The 18,130-nt window shown below is 37.7% G+C and overlaps 1 long non-coding RNA gene across 1 annotated transcript; it reads right to left on the minus strand.

The window, feature by feature from the left end:
- Positions 1-6,096: 6,096 nt before the first annotated feature.
- Positions 6,097-15,114, minus strand: LOC111931175 (uncharacterized). The gene is made up of 3 exons (XR_002865472.2): positions 14,832-15,114; positions 8,913-9,013; positions 6,097-8,824 (listed from the first exon to the last, which is right to left on the minus strand). It is a non-coding gene; the product is annotated as an uncharacterized LOC111931175 (long non-coding RNA).
- Positions 15,115-18,130: the final 3,016 nt, after the last annotated feature.

Raw genomic sequence — 18,130 nt, forward strand, 5'->3', positions numbered from 1 at the left:
TTAAGTAAAAACTGGGAAAAATAGAAAAATGGTCCATTCTCAGCAATTTGAAATATTATACAAGACACTGAATAAATTAGTCACATAACTAAAATGACATTTTTTGTTTCAAAAGAGCTTTTAAAAACCATTTCAACCATCTGTTGTCATTATGTGATCACTTAAACTGTAGAAAACCCCTCCAGAATAGTTTTGATACATGGAAGTTAAATTCTAGGTGGTATTTTAATTGTCACAGAATATCTGGATTCTAACATGAATAAAGTTGTTACTGAACTCATTTTGGTTTGGTTATTTTTTTTGTTTCTTTTGCTTTTAATTTCACAATTAACATTTAAGTCTTTTCCCTTCCAAAAACTGAGGGAAGTTTTCATAACATTTGCACAACAGGTCTGCAAAAGACCATGGAAAATTAAGTACAAAAAGCCTTTTTGGATGACACCAATGGAACATGGAACAAAGCAGCCAAGAAGGCAAACAGAACACTGATTGTGGAAGTGTAACTTGTGTGAACAAAATGACAGACTTTTATTTGTTAACACTTGTCTACACTTGGAATCTTATCAGAATAGTTATCCCAGAATAACAGCTTTGATTGAAAACAAAATGACTGCTCCAGAATAATTACCAAGAAGGTTTCTTCAGCATTGGAACTAGTTTAGCATGATAAAGGAGATACACTTTTAAAAATTATTTTCTTTCTATTTTAATGAATGCATTTGCACATCTGCCGGTGCACGATCCCCATTCTATCACAGCCTAATTCTATCCTAAAATATGCCATGGTCAGTGGTACAGACTCTGCTGAGCACAGGATCAAAGCACTGCAGCCAAGGAGGTAAGCACAACTCACCTTCTGTACCATAACAACTTATGTCATAATCTCCAGACAAATCCAAGGGATGGACCAAGCAAGAAAAGGTTCCACAGTAAATTAATCTAACCCTTGAAAGAGTAGGTGAGGACTTCAAGAGTAGAAGAAATTAGGGGTTCATCTGTCCAGTCTGGAAATCCTGACCTGTTACCCCAGAATCAAACAAAGCATACTGGAATGGCCCTTGGGGAATGCCACCTGCATGAGGAGTCACTAGCACTGTCATAACTTGTCTGCAGCTCATATGTCTGCTCCCAGAGAGGTGTCCAGACAGTGATCTGAGATTCCATAATTGATAGCAGAAACAGTAAGAGGAGGAAGGCAAAATTTCATCAACAAATTTCAGAATATCCATGCTTAATTTAGAATTTCCAAGTTATTTAAGCAGAAATATAAGCCTACTTAATAGATTTACAGAGCAAGCAGAGCCTCTCTTGTGTCCTCACGGAGGTCTTGACCTACTTTTAATAAAAATATTCACGTTACAGTCTAGTGGTAATAGGCAGGCAGGTTATTTCAGGCTTCAAGGCCAGGCTGAATTTGTCTGGGGCAGGGGTGAAAGCCAGCTGGCAATCTCCCTTCTATTGTTGTGCTTCCCTTTGCTGCTCCCCATTACAGAGGGGGATTAATAAAAAAAAAAGGAAAAAAAAGCCAAAAAAAAGTGTATGCATTGTCTAATCAAGTATCTGTGCTTCCCTCCAAAGCAGTGAATTACAAAACAATCGATATCAACGCCACTGGAACAAACACCATCACTCAGCAAACAGTGCCCTGAGGAACTGCAGACACTGCTGCTTAAAACAGAAGGAAACACAGGCAAAGGGTACAAAAATGCTTGAGCAGCTCTCTGATTTTGTGTGCCCATTTGTTTTGTTCACACCTGAGGCTGCTCTTGCTCTTCGAAAATTTTCTCCAGGTTGAACCTACACATTTTAGGGGCACAACCTTGGAGAGAGCGAAGCACTGCAGAGTTGGGGTAGAAAACCAGAAACAAATCTCCCAGCAACAAAAGTAGAAATAATCTGCAGTTATGTCAGGCCAAAGTTCAAGATGGAAAAGCAACAAGGAATGCTTTATTTTTGTAGTCTCAATGGAAACATTTGAACACTACGATAGAAAATACAGTCTCAGAAAAATAACAAAAACATTAGAAAACTAAAAAGCTCATAAGAAAACATTTATCTGATCAAGCATAGCTATGAAAAGTAGTTTAAAAATTTATAGCTAAGAGGCAAGTGAAAGTATTTTGGAAGAGTCTGGTGGATTCTGTTGAGAGGGAAAGGGCATGACTGGAACCAGAGCAGCAAAGATACATATTTCATCCTATTTTCCCCACTCTCTCATCCACTTAACTATATTGTCTCTGTAGTTCTCTTTAAAGATAATCTTCTATTCAAAGTCCAACTACATTTCTGCTGCCTCTTACTTTTCATTTCGACTCCAAGAGTGGCAAGGCATCAACCACAAACAGAACTCTATTGTGTGAGGCATCACAGCCACAGCAGCAGGTAACATTTGAGTGCTCCCAGTACAAGCATATGGCAGGAACAGGATGGAAAGAAAGGAGCTCAGAGCAACAAATGCAATGAAAAATGTCACATGCAAGACTGGAGTTTGCTAGGGGCTAGATAAGGCTGAGAGCAATGATAGTCGTGGGAAATGAACACAACTGGGTGGAAATGGGGAGACAGGGAAACACAAAGCGAGGCTGAGGTGAAATGTTCAACTCCTGGCAATTCTTCAGCTCATAAACATATGGGCTGTAAAGCTGCAAACAGTGACTACAAAACTTGATTGCTTACAGAGGGCTAAACCTCAGTTGATCCAGAGTTCACATTAATCTCACCTCACTCCACATCTATGTGAGCCCACTTCTGCTGAGCTGCTAATGGGGGTCCACTTCTGCGGCTATTCACAGCACCTATGACTGCTTGGTGAATTTGCTCAAACTAGGAGTCTTGGAGAAACAACTTAAACACCAACCTAACAACTATTTTTGCTAGAGTTTTCACAAATTTTTCCCTTATGAAGACCGTTTTCTTATCTGTAGTGATCTGCCTGCCTCTCACTGTTACAGCTGTGGAACTGGATACAGATTATAGCCTATAGTACTAAATAGAGACAAAGAATCATTTGTGCCTAAATTCTGAAACCCTAAACATTGTTTTGGTGTCTTTGCTGAGAAAAATACAAAATAAAATAAAGAATGAAAATTAAAAACCCTACACACATACACAAGAGCTAGAGAATGGAAATGGTGATTAAAGTATTTTTCTATGTCAATTTTAAAGCTTGAATGAGAATGGTAAAAAATTCTTCCTGCAATCAACCTGCTATTCTACAGCTCCCTGTGGAGGGACTGGAATAATCCAACTAGTTTCACATCTGTGAGCAAGACCTGCTTGCCTGCATTAGCCTTTCTTCAGAAATAACAGTTATCAGACAAGTCAGAGAAAAGTCATCTAAGGACATAAGTTTTGCTCTGCCTCCTTGGTACATAAATTACTCTTTATGTTTGCTGCTTCTTATTTCAATGGAATGCCATCTACATGAAGTTACTGTCCACTTTTTCAAAGGAGGGAAGTTTTATAACTAATCAGGATTAACTGCTCTTCCCACACATGCACAAAAATGAGTAAGTGGAAAAGGCCAGATCATTCTCATGCAGAACACACTAAAACTGTAATATAAATCAAGGAAGAAAAACAGAAAGCAAAGTAACAAGCTACTTTTTGAACCAAAGAAATAATTTGAAAGACAAGATTTGCAACCACTGACTCTGAAGCTTGTTTCTCTTGCTTTTAATAAACTAGACTCGCCCAGGGTTACCTTACTAAGGGGCACAAACTCGTCTGAAGCCTTCAGAGTTACTATTTTGCTGTTTGATTTGGTATTGGGTTGTTTTGTTTGATTGATTTGGGTTTTATTGCTGATGTTGTTTTTACACATGCATTATTTATGTATCATTAATATACCAAAGATTCATGTGGAAATCCTCTAAGACTACAACTACAAAAAGTCAATTTCTTCATGATCAAAAGTGTGAACAAATGGTGTTCCAAATGCCTCAGCTGAATCTGACTTAATGGAAAAACTCACTCAGTAATTGTCCTTCATAACAGAGTTTGAGGTTATCAATTAATTTCACAGTGAGACTTCGTAGAGAAAGTTCACTTGAACCAGAAAAGGAAGAATAATTTTCCAGTGAGTTGCATAGAATACTGCATATCCAGACCAGACATCCAGACAGATATCCAGGCATAACAGCAAGTTAGAGACAATCTCAATAGAGCAGAAAATAACTTATTCTAAGTTAATCTTATTTAGGCAACACAGGTTAACTTTAACTATTAATTAATCCCCCCAAGAACCTTCCTCCTTCTACTCCATGAATTGATAATCCGTTATCATTTATGATTTTTCACTTGAACAAGTGAAAGCCTTATTACAAACCAGGGTGAAATATTTAATGTCAGATTATTCCAGGGCTGTATGACTGAAAATGTTGATTATTAAGTTAAAGCTTCTCATTCTATTTCTCAGGTTTGCAATATTTTGTCAGTTATTTCTGATGATTTTGTAAGTTTTAAGTCAGCCATTATACAGTTTATCATACTCTTGCCTTGTCACAGACCAATTACTTAGAAAGTGTTTAAAAGTGTATAATATTCTAAAATGATAACATATAATAATTATGATAGATTAAATTAATTGCTTTGTTTGTTTTTTAAACAGTATTACTACTCATCTATTTTTAGATGCTCTGGTGTTCAACTCAAAGCTTTCCTTAAAAAACATTTAATCTTCATGAACACCTGATACTGCTTTTTTGTATATTCATTTTGCAAATTGCAAAGCCTTACATACATGGGTAGCTTTTGTCCTCAAACAGGGGAAAAGCAAAGGCTTCTTACAGTCCCACAAAGTCTTTTCATTTACATCAGGAGGCACAACTGTAGACTGCTTTTTTGTTTAAAAAAAACAAAGTGAAGCAAAATAGAAACAATACTACCACACTGAAACACCACACATTGACCACAAAAACTTCCCAAAACTGACTGCAAAATGTCTACCCAGGACAAACACATAACTAATCTTCACATTCAAAGGTGAAGAGTACACCCCTGCACAGAACTAAGATTTCTGTTCATCACTGAATCAGGTCCCAGAAAAAAAAGTTATCTATAGGCTATAATCCTGTATTTAAAAAAATACTATATATATATAAAAAAAATCTGTAGGCTATAATCCCCCTTCTCTTTTCTTCAAATTCTTTATATAGATTTGACTCATTTTCCCAATATGTTTCCAAATCACTTTCTCTTGTGTTGTTGGAAGGGATTTCAAAATTCAAGGAATTTTGAAACCATTTGTTCAGCTCAGATGTGCAAATCTATTGTATTTCACTGGTTATTTTCAGCAACAGAAATATTCTGTGTTTGTCTTCATATCTCCAGATAAGAGGCTGGGAAGTGCTTGGCAAAGAATATTTTTCAAGATGATGGAAAATGTAGCATGTTCTTTTTCCACCTCCCAACTCTTGAGCAATAATTATAATTTATATACAAATGACAAATTTACATACAAATTACATACAAATACAGTAATTCCATCAGATAATGAAAATCCTAAGTGTATTTCCCATTCACTTCCAAAGGAACAACTTAATTTGGTAAAACGTTCTGAGCCATTGAGTTTAACTAATCAGAGGGTCCATCCTGACACATTCCAGATGACTCCAGTAATCTGACACCAGGATACCTGAGGAGGTAAATATGACATTCTATTTCTGCACAAATTGTTTAGAAAATTCAGTTAAAGACAAAAAATGTACCCATGTCAAAACAGCTGTTAAAAGCAGGATTACATTGGAGTAGTTTTGGAAATTATTTCAGTAGGCAATATGTTACAATTTTTTATATTCATAAAGCTGCAAACTTTTCCCTTCCAGCACTGGGAGCCTGCTCTCCAATAGCCAAGGTTCTGTTGTGAAAGAGGTAAGAATAAATTCAGGTGACCTTGCTGCTGCCATCCATAGCAGGGCAGCTGACATCTAACCTGCAGAATGTGAACTACAGACACCATCCCACACTGACTGCAGGCCCAGCTCTCTATACCCCATGGAATACAGGTGGCATCACACTCTATTCCTGAATGACTGATGGAACAGAAAGCTAAACCAAAATTCACCACAAAAAAAACTCACACTGCCACAAGCCAGGTAGACAGATATATTTTTTTATTTTGTTCTTAAAAGAGAAGTTCATTTTAGGCAACCTACAACAGCAGTCACAACCTTCTCTACATTTTTTCACAGGGAATAACTTCAGAGACCTTTGATCTCTTGTTATCTTGGTCACAGAGAATGAAGGCAGAAAGATTTAATGCAAGGCTTTAACTTTCTGGTTTTAATACTCACTCTGAATAGGTTCTCTTGGAACAGTCCTATTACTGCGTTCTTAATACAGCCAACCAAAATCAGGAGATTAGGGCAGAAATAATTTTAATTTCGCTGCCTCCTGAAAAGATGTACTTCAAGGTCTACTTTAAATTTAAATACTGAAAAGTGAAACTAGTAAGTTTGTCACGTTGTTCTGTGTTTTCAGCTATTGTTTCCAAGGAAACATTAAAACTAACTGTCCAGGTAAATGTCTCATTCAGAGCTACCAAAATGCAACAGGGGAGAGTTAGCAGTGGCAAAAATAAAGCAGCTTGTTTCACAGAATATTCTAGGTAGGAGAGAAGGACAAAGAGAGAGAGAGACAAAGGAAGGAGAACAGGAGGAGAGAGGTGTAAGGACAGATGACTGAACCCAGCAACTGAGAAGGCAAAGGAAGTGACCTAACATGAAAAATATGGCTGGCACAGAGGTGAACCAAAAAGACTGATCTCAAACAACATTTGTATGACCCTTTCCACCTTACAGCAGTTCTACAAATTTGCTGAAGGCAGGCAGGAGAATATTAGCAAACCCTCTGTTTTGAGAGGGAATGCTGAGACATCCAATACTGCCTGTTGTACGTGCAGGTCCATTGGTTGAATGTTCTCTTTTTCATGTTTAACTCTTCCATTCATCATGTGATTGTCTTAAAACAGTTTCTATAACTAGAAAACTTAATAAAAGCTGAGCCCTAATAGCTGTGTCATATGCTTGAAACAAAGGTCCATTTTCCCCTACAACTGAGCCATTACTCCCTCATCTCAAGCAGCACAAAGAGGTACACCATTCCCTTCAATTTCTCAAAAGAATCAGAGAGTTAGAGGTTTGATCACTACACCAGAAAGATTTTTTTCCCCTTATTATTAGCATTCTGGCTCATACCTATTTACATTACAGTTCTACCACACTGAGAGCCAGCTGGCTCTGGACTTGCCTAAAGCAGAAAAAATTCTGTAGTAGCTTCCTATTATCTCAGAGTGATTACTCACACAAGTTTTGGCCCTATTGCTTTACTCATCTTTGATAGTATTCTTCTACCTAATTATTTTGCACTCATTTTCCAGTTTTCATGGATGTGGTCTGTTTGTCCTTGAAGTGACAGAATTGCATCAAAGAGTTAACTCTCACTGCCAGGATTTAAAATTTAAAATAATGAGATATGTAGGAGGGAGCTGAAAAGAAAGGGAGTCTGGAACAGCAATATGACAAATGCTTTAGAACATCTTAGTGTAATTGATACTTAAAAAAATATTAAAAATAGGCAACACAACAACTTATTTGCATTGTTACTTTTTATAGGTATGTTTAAAAATAGAAGTTTGTGCTATGATTTTATGACTTATTTATTGAGTCAGAGAGCCCCTCTAATAAGTACTTTAGAACAAACTAAGAGAACAAAATAAATGAGTATTCACATATGATGGTAATTATGCAGGTTGGCTCCCTGTGCTATTATCTCCTACACAAAGATGAAGCAGAGGTGGTGAAAATTTCTGTTAAGGTTAAGAATGGAAAACATTGACAAAGTGGCAAAATGTTGAAATTTCTGCCTGCTGAGTATCACATCGTGGTGCCAACAGCATCACATCCCCATAATTTCTTGACAGGGCATTGGCAGCACTGGAGCAGCTTGCCCCATTGAAGTAGGTCAATGTGGTGGATCAAATTACTCTGAGGTAAAAGATTTTAAAGGTCTATTTTTAGGGTTTGTTGTTGTTTTTTCTCCCTTGTTCCTTTCTTTCTTGGGGAAGCTGAAAGCAAAGCTCAGCAAGAAGCACACAAACCTACCAACCTGCTGAAAAGGGACACAAAGCCACAGGCTGAGTCAGAACTATGTTTGCAGTGTTACTTTTTCAGCTTGTGGGCCCTGCAGAGTAAAGCAAACAGCAATAATTTTATTGGCATGACAGAGGCACAAGTCATTATAGGGCTAAAGAAAAAAAAGACAGGACTCCAGTGCTTCACCTTACAAGTGGTTCAAATAGTTTCATTTGCTGTCTAAATAGCATAACATTTACATACACTAGTAATAATTTATCATTTACAATCTCCTGACTGGGGCTAACCTTCCTACCCCTCTCCATGGCACTGGAGCAATGGATTTAAAGGTGAGTTTCAGACTGATAAACACAGAATTGAGATTAATGTTCAATACAGCAAAGACTGGGTATAAATTGGAGAAGACAAAATAGAAATTCCAGGCCAAAAGAAAATCGAACCATCATGTTATAAATAGGTATTACTTGGCTGATGGAGATGCTCTTACTCAACAGGGCTAAAATCCAGAGCTATGATAGGAAGTTTCTTAATTGAGAGGTTGACATGAGTCAAGCTAATACATTACACAATTATACAGAACACCCTTCACAGGAAGGGGAGATGAATATCGCTGCAGAGTCCCTTGGTATGACGTGTCTGGAGCCCAAAGGATTATAAGAAAACTCTTGCTACTGGCAGGCAAAGCAAGCAGCACTTCCTCACACATGCAGGGGTCCTAAGCTTAAGGATGCCTGGAAATAAGAGAGCATAATATTAGTGAGACAAATATTCAAGGGAGTGAGCTCTGGACACTGATAGGTGACAAGGTCATCATTTTACCTAACTGTAAGCCTCAACCCTTCAGCTTCTTCCCTTTTCATCACCTCATCATTTTCTCCTGATATGCACAGGATCTTAAGCAGATAGGGGTAAAGCTATTCCTGGCATGAAACAAAAAGGCAGTATCTTATTTCATCACTCACTTTAATGAGACCAAAATTCCACTTTGTTTAATAAAAATTAATAAAAAAGCTTATAAAATAAGACCCAGTTGAAATTCTGTGATTGAGTTTAATGCTGGAGTAGCCACTGCATAAACTAATCTTCTGCAAAATTGCAAGCTATTTTAGCCATGCTCCAAATTTTATTGGGAGCTTTTATTTTTTGCTTCAGCAGTCTTCATGATATACCCCAAGTTATGATTTTTTTCATATCCAGTTAAATTATTATACATAGAGTATAAGGTGGTTTATTTTTTTTTATTTTACATTTTATTACTGTAAGTGAAAACCAGCTGTGTTGCCCAGATGCATTAGGCAACATAACATTACTTAGGAGGAAGAGAACAAAAAGAACAACTGAAGTTTTTGCCTGACCTCTAGACCAGAAATCTGTCAAGCTGATGAAACTCAGTTTTGAGAGTTAAAGTTTAGGGGAAAAGTGAACTTCCAACGAGGAAGTTTTCAGGGCACTGTGGAGCTGTTACACCAGAAGCCCAAGTCTCCCAGCAGAAAGGTGCTGCTGCAGGAGGAGCAGAGGAAGAACCACACTGGTGGGACACCTACAAGGTTTTCCACAGACTAATGCACATATGCTGTCACCTTTGATGTTGAGAGGACCAGGAGATTGTGGAAAGCCACAAGCAATCTCCTATTCCCCTCTGCATTGCTTCTCCTCATCTGGAAAGTTTCAGACGTTCTCTGTTTTAGATCTTTACTACCAGCTGCTTGGCATTCTAGCTCCCTGTACCTCACACAGCTGATCAACTTTACAGCTTTTTCTCCAGCTTTATTGCAAATGGTGCTAGTGATGAAAAATGAGCGCTCTTACAGAGTACCAATTTGCAGACAGAGTCAAGAAAGGGGTACTGATATGGATCTGAGCAACTACATCTCAAAAGGAAATGCAATCAATATAATTCCATTTCCTAAACTTATTTAGATTAATTTTGTTCTTAGTAAGAATATTTTAAAAGCACACCTGCTTAATTCTAACAATCCCCAGAAAAACCATACATACATTAAATACATATATTGTGATCGTTAAAGTTCTGTGTCTTCCACCCCAGCAGCACAACTGAGGACACCTTTCTTTAGCCCATCAGTCCTTTTAACACTCCTATCACACACACTTTAGATGCATATGGGTATCCAGGTAAAGAGGAAAGGACATCGGCAGAGAGCTCAGGCTAACTGCAGTGTTAAAAAAAAAATAAAAATACAAAAGTAAGCCAAACCATAAACACTAACTTAAGAAGTCAATTAGAAGTATAAATTATATGTAGTAACAGTAAGGCCAAGCATCCTTTACAATCAGAGCTGTGAGTACTGCTGTTACCTAGGCAACATCTGCTCCTTCTATTTAGGACATAATCCATGTACAGGGACAGGAAAAACAAATGAGAGTTTTCAGAAATTATTAAGGACCCTTTAATTAAGGCCATAATACAAGTGTGACTCCATGTCTATGAGTAAGGTATTGTGTTAAGGGGAAAATGTCATACTTTATAGAAGAAAATATTATTAAAAACCTCAAAAAACTATTTAATATATTAAGAATGACAAAAAAGTTTAAGGCACCTGAAATTCATGCCTGGGCCAAAATAGGCATCATAATTATTTCAATACAGTGAATAATATTTGAATGATTTATGTCTTGCATACCTAAAGCCAGTTGGTGAATGAGTTTTATTCACATCAGCATTTTACATTTCTCTGAAAACAAAGAAAGCTCAAAACAAGAAATAAAATTCCCACATCATGAAAACCTGTTATGAGCATTGAGGAGCTTGTCAAATTGATGGGGATTATTCAGCTTACAAATCTAATGGAATGTGCACAGAAATATTTCAGAGTTAATGGAAGAGTTAAATCAATCCTCTTGTAACTTGTGTAATGGAGTACTTCAGGCAGAGAAATAATATGATTGAATTTGGTTTCCTTCAACACTAATATTTACTACTGTTAAAATCCTTCAGCCTAAAAAGAAAACCCTCATAGGCAAATTTGTATCCAGGAAGACAAATTACTGCATTAACTGAAATTCACTAATTTGCTCTTGCTGCAAAATGAAAATAGCAGTCATCAGATTGGAGCAAAGAACAAAATGACATTTCTGAGACATTAATCTTTACAAGATGTTAAATTACTTGTAAAAATCTCAAGAAAAACAAAGGAATTAGTCAGACTATCATTTTCTCAAGAAATGAGAGTGACTGAGCTAATCAGATCATGTAACATACTGAGAACATAATTCTTCAGGAAGTTTGGCAAGTTAGTGAGGTTCATTAAAGACTGATGACTTCCTGTGGACAAGCAATGAAAATTAAAATCAGAAAGTTTTTGTCTCCTATTAATTTTGCCTTTTTTACTTGCAACCTAGTCTTAAGCAACACCTTGTGACCCTGAATATTAATTGGACAGAATATAGGCTTTTGGAGCCAGGTGAAAGAAAGATTTAACCACATAAACTTCCAGAAAATCTCCCTAATTATGTGGAAAATGGAAGAAGATAATTCCACTGATATTAAAAAAAATGGATAAAAACTCATCTCATACCTATACTGGTCACGTCAACCTATTTGAATGATCACTGCACTTAAGCTAAATCCCAGATAATCAATTTCATTGTCTGTCTCTCTGTTTAAACCTTAATTATTTAGAAGATCCAAATTAAAGTCCATTAAAAAATTCACCCAATCACCATGAACTGGCATTGTTTTGCCATTACAAAGAGATGACACACCTATCCTTTTTAACTCTTTGAGAAGTTACCTAGTTTGTAACTACCCAAATGCACACTATTGTTTTGAAATTGGCTTGTAATCATTTTCCAGGAGTCCAGTGCTGAACATTGAATGGTTTTTCTTGGTTTTTGTTTAGTTTTTAATATTTTTTTTGAGTGCTTGGGTAGCCTTTTCTCACCAGGTCTGGTTTTTTCCTTGAGACCTTTCATTAAGAATTTTCCTCTTGTAGTGCTGTCACCCCTAGCCACAGCAGTGAGTTCTGTATGAGAAGAAACTGGTGGCTTTAACAGTGGACTGGAGAGTGGAGGTGGAGAGGAACAATTTTCCCAAGTGACCAAAATCCTGTGTACAAGGAAACCTGAGTCAGGTGGAGAGGGTGTCACAGCTGAAAGCACAACCAGCCCTTCCAAGCACAGCTGTGTCTGAAGACAGATGCTTGGTGCCTTTCCTAACCTTCCCTGCTACTCTGCTTTGTCCCCCAGCCATCAAAAATTGTGTCATGCCAACCTCCATGGTGTTTTCCATGGAAAACTCAGTGCTCCAACTTGGAAAATTTGTTAACAGTTCAGAGACACAAATTACGTCTCTATGGACCAAACAGTAGCTCTTGAATTGCAGCTGCATCTAAAATGCTTTGTGCTTACACAGAAAATTCTTTGGCCCTTGGGAATAAAGCAGGAAGCCCTCAGGACCAGCCAGGCATAGTTCACATTACAGTGCAGTGTAGCCATTAAATACAACTGTGTAATTGTCACAACAGAGGAGAGATGGTGTCAGTCTCTTCAGTCAGAGATGAAAATGTGCATGAGCAAGGTGGGATATTTATGAATCACATAAAACCCACATTCTAACCTTTGCATTTTAAATTCACACAGAGCAACGATTTACTGGATGTATTTTCTTAGAAGTGTTTAAGAACTTGCACTCTTCAGGGGAAAGAAAGTACTTTAAAAGGCATCTAAACAGCTTTATTAACTAAAAATTAAAGGTGCCAAGTGATTTTTAGTACTGTTCCAGGATGGCAAGTTCATCAGAATGTGAGTAGAAAAACCACATTTCCCTCTCCGAACTCTGGTCTCTTTAAGCAACATCTGACATTTCTACTGCCCACGTCATCCCACCCACAGAAATAAGCCTCTGTACAATAAGCTTCAAAGTCCTGTTGGTTCCCACAGTGCCATCAGCCCACTTTATAGCAATTACCTGTCATTACATCTGATGTCCCACTGATCTCCACTTTAACCACTGAAGACCTACAGGAGGCTCACCTCCACATCTCTGCAGTGAGGAGCTGCAACTGATGCTTAAGCAAAACCAGCTGGGTCTCCTCAGATGCAAAGCAGAGTAGCACAAAACCAGTAAGCTGAGACCCTAAAGCTCCTCACTACATCTGAGTCTCACAGCACTGCCATACAACCCCAACTGATCTGACAGCAGTTACACCCAGTGCAAACAGAATTATTTGAAGGCATCCTCTTTGGTACCACCACCTGCAGAGAGTGGAGATAAAGTTGTGCAAATCCTTGTATACATCCACATTTTCAGATGTTTGGTTCTTGCTGAAACCAGTATTGTGAATAAATTTAAGCTTTTGCCAAACCATTACTGCATTTAATGACCGAATTAAAATGGATCTAAGCAAACAAAAAAGCCTTTTTGTACTGATGTGTAGAGTGAAACAACTTTCAGGCAAAAGCACCCTTGTGTTGTGTCCCTCCACAGGGAGGCAGGGATTTCAGGGAACATGCTACTGCTTATGGCTGTACTTCCTCCTCTTTGTACCACCTAACACTTCAGACAGGTTTTGCTTTAGCCACCTGCTGAAAGTATCATCCACAGGTGCCACAAATGAAACACAGCTAACAAGGATCAGAAAGATCCAAACAGAAACCTGGTTTTATATTGGCAGGGCCCATACCGACATAAAACAGACCTACAGAAAGCAATCATGGCTTACTCAACACAGCTGACTTACAGATAGAGCTGTCCTTCCTTCCTTCCCCAGCCACAAATCAAAAGCTTTCATTCCACTTCTTCACTGTTTGTTCTTTTGCAAGAAAGGTCTTATAACAATTAATGAGAAATCGGGAAAACTTCATGAAAACTCTGTGTGTTTTGGCTAACAGCTTGGTATTTCAGACTGTCACATTCCAAGAAAGCCTGTTGTTACTCCCAGCCTGGACTGCTTGCAATGAAAGTCAAAGCAATTACAAAATCAAGCAGGTTAGATGGAACTCTTAACAGAAAATCACACTCAAAGTCAGCTCTGGAGCCTCAAATCCCCCAAATAATTTAAACGCCATGCAGTTGTTTCAAGCCTGCTTCTCTAGGAGAGCATTTGCTTCATGTGTGGACCTACAATTTGTTTTTCTGAGCCAGTCTTTCTACAAGTAAAGAGAAGAAGTGATTTGTCTGCTCAGACTCACAAGATAGTTCAGCAAAACTCAAGGTTTCCACTTACAATTAAGTGAGAAAAAGCAAAACACTTCTGTATAATATTTGGTTACATTCATATATTTTATGCCTTGAAAGCACCATATCATTTACCTACACACTTATTTAAAAATCTGATAGTTAAAATGCAGATAAAAACAACATACTGTACTTGTGAAAGCCCAAAGATTAACAAAAATTTAATGGAATTCTTAGTCAAGCATTCACTTCCCCAGCACCAAACACACAGCCCAGCACAACAGAAAAAGTACAATCTTTTCAACTGCTGCAGAAATAACTGTTCTTTAAAACATTTACTTCAGTTCTTATGTAAGCACAGCACTCTTTGAAGTGAAATAAAGTATTACAAAACACAGGCTAAATCAAGATCAGAGAACCTGAAAAATCTTCAGTATTTTTATCTCTTTCTGCACCACAGAAGATAAAGCCTACATCAGAAGTCTTCTTCAATAACCTCTCAGACAAACAGCAGAAACACTTTGCAGATGAGGAAAAGAATTAACCTCTTTAGATTGGATAAAAGATGGAAAGCAGAACATAAACATCCAGCTAGTACCTACCAGGGAACTGAAGCTACAGGATTTTGCTCCATGTCTTCAGCTGGCAGAGCTCCAAATTTGTGCTCAGTAGTTCAGACCAGCACCTGCTCCTCAAAATCTTCCTTTTCCAGCCTCCACTGTCACATACCTCCTCACCACATATCCCTTCTCTCCAGCCCCAGAAAACCTCACTACCCACTGTTTTCAGCTGTCCTTAATACATCTATTACCCCTGCAGAGATCCCTGTGAGCTCTCACACCTTGAATCAATTTACCTCAGTAAATAATTATGCTGAGAGTCAACAAATAGTAGTAGACTCTACCTCTTATATTTCCCACTAGAAATTTGTGAAATGAAAGGGACTTTTTAACTTTATATGATTTTCTGTAGTCAAACATATAATCAGACAGACTCCAATGTCACACCTAAATCTTTAAATATGCTGCACTTTAGGTAGGCACCATGTCCAGGGCTGGTCACTCTGGAGCTAACTTCAGATGCACTTTTCTGGGTGTTGATGAAGCTCCTTTTCAAACTGAGCTGCAAGCTCCTCTAGTCTTTATGACTCCCACTCAGGGATTGCTGAGTAGGATTGTTTCTAAACATTTTCACATCACAGAACATCTTCTGTGGGCTTTTACCTCATCTTGTGGAACACGTGAAATGCCATCCTGTGCTGCCCTATGGTGACACTGCAGGTGACAGGAACACAGGTACTGGCAGCTTTTGCCAGTCCCCTGCTTCAGTTTTGAAGGGAACCAAGGCCAGAAGGGTTCATAAGGAGATTAACTGGTTCCTTTGCAGTCCCAGATTTCTTTGGAATTGTTTAGAAGAGATCAGAGTTTTTAATTGAACCCACTAAGATGTTTTGTTGGTTACAACATCTTTTTTAGAAAGGCCTGAGGGTATCATGATAGTGTGTTTACCTCTTCCTGGAGATGTGCTAGAAACACTTCAGCTTTCTAAGTCTAAAAAGTGATGCTTGTTTTTCCATTTGAATTGCCTTGATCTCTGCACTCCTAAACACAGATCCTGAATGTGTCATTAAAAACCACATAGTGGTGTCTGATCTGCAACCCTGCAAAAGTATCAGAAACACCATATTCCAGAAGCACTCCTCCCTTCTGTAAGCACGGCTATCTAGCATTTCTGCTAAATGCTGGACTTGGCATTTGATTACATTTAACACACATCTCAGCTGAATGGGCTCAGCTTAGCTTAACATCATAAAAGTGTAAAAGATTTCCTATGCCTTTGTCATATTTTTTTTTAATAAAACCCAGGCTTGTTCCAGCACTAGCATTTACAGCTCCATTGGAAATACTGTTGGTTTATGACTTTTGTGGACCTGCCAGTCCATACACCATTTCTCCTAGGTTTTGCTCTTACAGTGCTATACATTTTTGGTTGCTTGCTTGATTAGGTTTGTTTTTTTGGTTTAGTTTTTTGTGAGCACACAAAACACAGTGAAGTCCCTGGATTCTTAGAAATTGCTTGGATGCCTTTGAGAAACATTACTGAATAGCATCTCTAGCTGTGTTTACAGTCCATAAGAGAAAGCCTCTTTATCAGAATGTTCTCTCATATAAAGCATATGGGTGTATTAGGATGTTGTAAAATCCATAAATGAGAGGTATCTATAAACTTCCTCACTGAAATGTTCAGCAGCTTCGTGCTGTTACCTCTTGAAGCACTTAGGGCTGAAATTATACTGAGAATCCTACAAACACTGGAACAAAGGACTTTTTACCCAATGATGATTTTGGCTTCATGACAAAGGAAAACTCTGATCCTCATTTCCAAATTACCAAGACCCTATCAGATACAGAGACAACACTGACAAGAAAAATACAGTTTACAATAGGGCACCTCAGAGTGGATGAAATAAGCCTTTTTCCTTTCCCTGCACATTTACACAGATATGTATTACAATGAAAATATATTTAAGCAGCTTTTGTAATCATCTTTGTCCAAACACTCCATGAGACAGTCTGATGTTAAGGCCAGCAGGATTCTGCAGTAGGAATATCACATCAGCATTTACCTTCTCACTCCCATAGGGGCCTCACTTCTGTGGCATGTTTAAATCTAATTGTTTTCCTGAAAAAAAAAACCAAAAAACAACCAGAAAAACCCAGCATCTGTACCTGGAATTGTTGACATAAGGCAATAGCAGTTTCAAGATTCTCAAATTCAGTGGCAAACAATGAAATATCATAAAATGGGTGTTCTAGATGTTAAAAAACCACAAAAGGAAAACATAAAACATTAAGTTTGGAACAAAGCTATACTTTTCAGACTCTTTATGGCAATTTTAACACATAGTTACAGCTCTTTTCTAACCATTTACAGCTGATTTTGAGGTCAGGCTGCTTTTTCCTATCCCACATAACTTAGAGGGAAATTATTTTGAAGATCCAGTTATACCATATAATGCAGTAGCTACAATTAAATGAGAGGGAACATTATGAGTGCTCAACTACATTGGGGTATTTAAAGGATTTGTGAGTAATTGGTTTAACTGAGAACAGCTGTAAAATTATGCTAACAAATCAGAGCAAAGGTTTGCTTACCATAATCGAATTTGGAGTTTAAAAGTATTTTTCTTTCCCCAATGCATGTGCACATACATTTTATTTTGTTAGTTGGGGTTTTTTTTAATACTGTAACATCCTGAAAAGTAAAAAAGAATTCCATAAAATGTGATTTTAGAGAAAATTCCAATAAGTCTTAACCAGAAACTGCCTCAGATTAACTCCTTTGGGTATTACATATTTTCCAAGCATCCTTTGTTGCACTTATTAATAGAAATCAGGATACTGAGCTCTGTGAAGGAGAAAGTTTAGCTGAGATTTGGGATGCTCCTAGATTTTTCAAAGATGGTCTTATGTGGGTTTTTTTCACATGGGTTTTAATTAAATAAAGTACAAATACTGTCAAAGACAACAAACGATGCTAAACTATACCACACTTCTTATCTGTTTTTTGACCCAAATACAGATTTTGTCCTATATTTTTTATGAGGTTTTTTAAGAGAAAAATATTTACCAAGGTCCATACCTCAGCACACATCAGATTATAAGGGAATACATAAATTGTGTGAAGACAGAGATAAAGCTGCCAATCCTTTACCAGTGTAGGGCTTTGCATCAAAATTTTGTGTATCACTTAAAACAAGCTGCCAAAAGGGAGGCCTGAGATGGAGGTAGAGCCTTTTGATCTTTTGTGGAGTAGTTTTGTACGCAGAGCTAAGAGAAGTGGCACTGGAGACAGCTGTGACCTGCATGAGCACTGCTCCATGGGCACTCAGATATTTGCC

Source organism: Cyanistes caeruleus, chromosome 8, assembly GCF_971803275.1.
Source record: "Cyanistes caeruleus chromosome 8, bCyaCae1.hap1.1, whole genome shotgun sequence".
Classification (NCBI taxonomy): Eukaryota; Metazoa; Chordata; class Aves; order Passeriformes; family Paridae; genus Cyanistes; species Cyanistes caeruleus.